This window comes from Portunus trituberculatus, chromosome 44, assembly GCF_017591435.1.
Source record: "Portunus trituberculatus isolate SZX2019 chromosome 44, ASM1759143v1, whole genome shotgun sequence".
NCBI lineage: Eukaryota > Metazoa > Arthropoda > Malacostraca > Decapoda > Portunidae > Portunus > Portunus trituberculatus.
The window spans coordinates 28148588-28151015 of record NC_059298.1 but is presented as its reverse complement, the minus strand read 5'-3'; the positions used below and the strand labels follow the sequence as shown (position 1 = coordinate 28151015).

The window sequence follows — 2428 nt, the reverse complement described above, 5'->3', positions numbered from 1 at the left end:
ACTTCAGCCATTTATTCCTACTTAATTCATGCGATAAAATTTCTTGTGTACACTTTCCTTTCTGCTTCGGGATGCAATTTCAGCCCGCATGAGATCAAGAGACAAGGGTTACTTGGCAGGCCTTGTCCTGACCTTGGCCACGACAGCGGCGGGAGGGCCACAGTGAAGGGAAGGCGAGGAATGACCACTGCCACTGGTGTATCCCTGAAAGAGGTCACCGCTATATAAGCTAGCTGCCTCGATTGCAGGACATCAGAAGCTGACCAACACCGCTATCATGAACGTTGTGGTAAGTGTGGGTCTCTTTTGGGCTCGTGGTACACAACGTTGAGCTGCTCATCAGATACAGTATAGAACTCTGTACTGTCAACTGTCAGTGTCTTGCGCCAGTACTGGGCACTGTGAGATTCACCCCACATACCTAACAATTAACTTCTTACTCTGTGCGTCAGAAAACATTTTCTAGTTCGTTTGTGATGGCGTAAGCATATGATCAACTTAGAAAATACGATATTATTGAAAAAATTTGTTGTTCCTGTATAAAATATCGTCTTCACCAAACCTAATCATTCTGAACAATAGAAAACAACAAAAAATAAGACAAACTACTAAAAGCCACCACCCTTATAGGTGGTAGTCCTTATATTTATGTTTAAACACAAGTCTGGCACATTACTTATTCCACACATCACAACAGCTAATCGTGGCAGCCGTTGCCTCACTGGCCGCGGCCGACACCGACTACAGCTACAGGCCGCCACAAACGTACTCTGCCTCCGCCCCCTCCGCCAGATCAGAGTTCATCGAGGTGGTGCCCATTCTTCAGGACGACCGCTACCACACCGAGGACGGCAGCTACAGCGTCGACGTCAAGACAGGAAATGGCATCACTTTTTCGCAGTCTGGCTCCCCTACGGGACCAAATGAATCCGTGATCAAGGCTGGAGAGTTCTCGTGAGTACCTTTCTTACTGTCTGATCATTATAACACCTGGTTCCTCGCACTACAACCCTCACTCATACGTGTCCTCACTTCCACAGCTACACAGCACCTGACGGCACTCCTGTCCATGTCAAGTTTGTCGCCGACGAAAACGGTTTTCAGCCGCAGTCTGACCTGCTGCCCGTGGCCCCCGCCTTCCCCACCCCATCCCACAGTTCGTGCTGGACCAGATCGCCTTCGCCGAGGCGGAGGACGCCGCTCGTGCCCGCGCTGAGGCATCCCAAGTGAGGTCTGCCTCCGTTCCTGCGCCTGGTCGCTCCTACGGGCCACCGCAGTAAAGAAGTGTTTACAACGCCAGTGACGAAGACGGATGTGAGACCGAACCACTAGTAATATATTGATAGTATAGTATTTATTCTCGGTTTGGTTTTCGCTGTGAACGAGTGAAACACCAGACACCTTCCCACTGCTTGCCACTATGGAAATTTCCTCTATTTATGAAATGTCTGTGTGCTCATTGAAGGTCTAGTGCTAATAAATGTTGCATTGATCTGTTGTTTGTGTCACCAAGGTAGTGTGCCACATGTATGACGGGCTGGTAAGCGTTACAAGACAGGCAAGGTATCTCGTTGTGTGCAACCTCTCCTGACCCGTGGCGAGGGCCTCCACTCCCACAGCGCCGTTATGAAGTTTCAGCTTTGGATTTACTTCAGTTTTGACATACTTATTATCATCTCTTTTCTATTCATTTCCTACAATGAACTGTTCTCATTATAGCTATGATTATTCTTATAATGATGGTGATGGTCATGATGACAACAGTAACAGAACAATACCAATATAAATAATGATTTTGATAATAACAATGATAATGATGATAATAATGATAATGATAACAATAATGATAATGATAATAATGATAACAATAATAATAATAATAATAATAATAATAATAATAATAATAATAATAATAATAATAATAATAATAATTATTATTATTATTATTATTATTATTATTATTATTATTATTCTTTTATAATCATTATTATAATAAAATAATAATAACAACAATAATAACAACAACAATAATAATAATAATAATAATAATAATAATAATAATAATAATAATAATAATAATAATAATAATAATAATAATAATAATAATAATAATACTATACTACTACTACTACTACTACTACTACTACTACTACTACTAATACTACTAATAATAATAATAATAATAATAATAATAATAATAATAATAATAATAATAATAACAATAACAGTAACAACAACAACAGCAATTATAACAATAATTATAATAACAATAATACTAATACCATCACCAACAATCATTAGCCACACCCAGTAACCTTTCCTAAGCTCGCCACAATGCTATCTCTGGAAGACTTTCCCACGCGGGACGCTGGGCGAGGTGAAAACCTGTCAGCATCTCTCCATGATCACAAACTTTCACTTGAGAGGC

The 2428-nt window shown here is 40.3% G+C and overlaps 1 pseudogene; it reads left to right on the top strand.

Moving 5' to 3' along the window:
- The first annotated feature begins 224 nt into the window (after positions 1–224).
- Positions 225–1492, top strand: LOC123518778 (annotated as a pseudogene).
- The last annotated feature ends 936 nt before the right edge of the window (positions 1493–2428 follow it).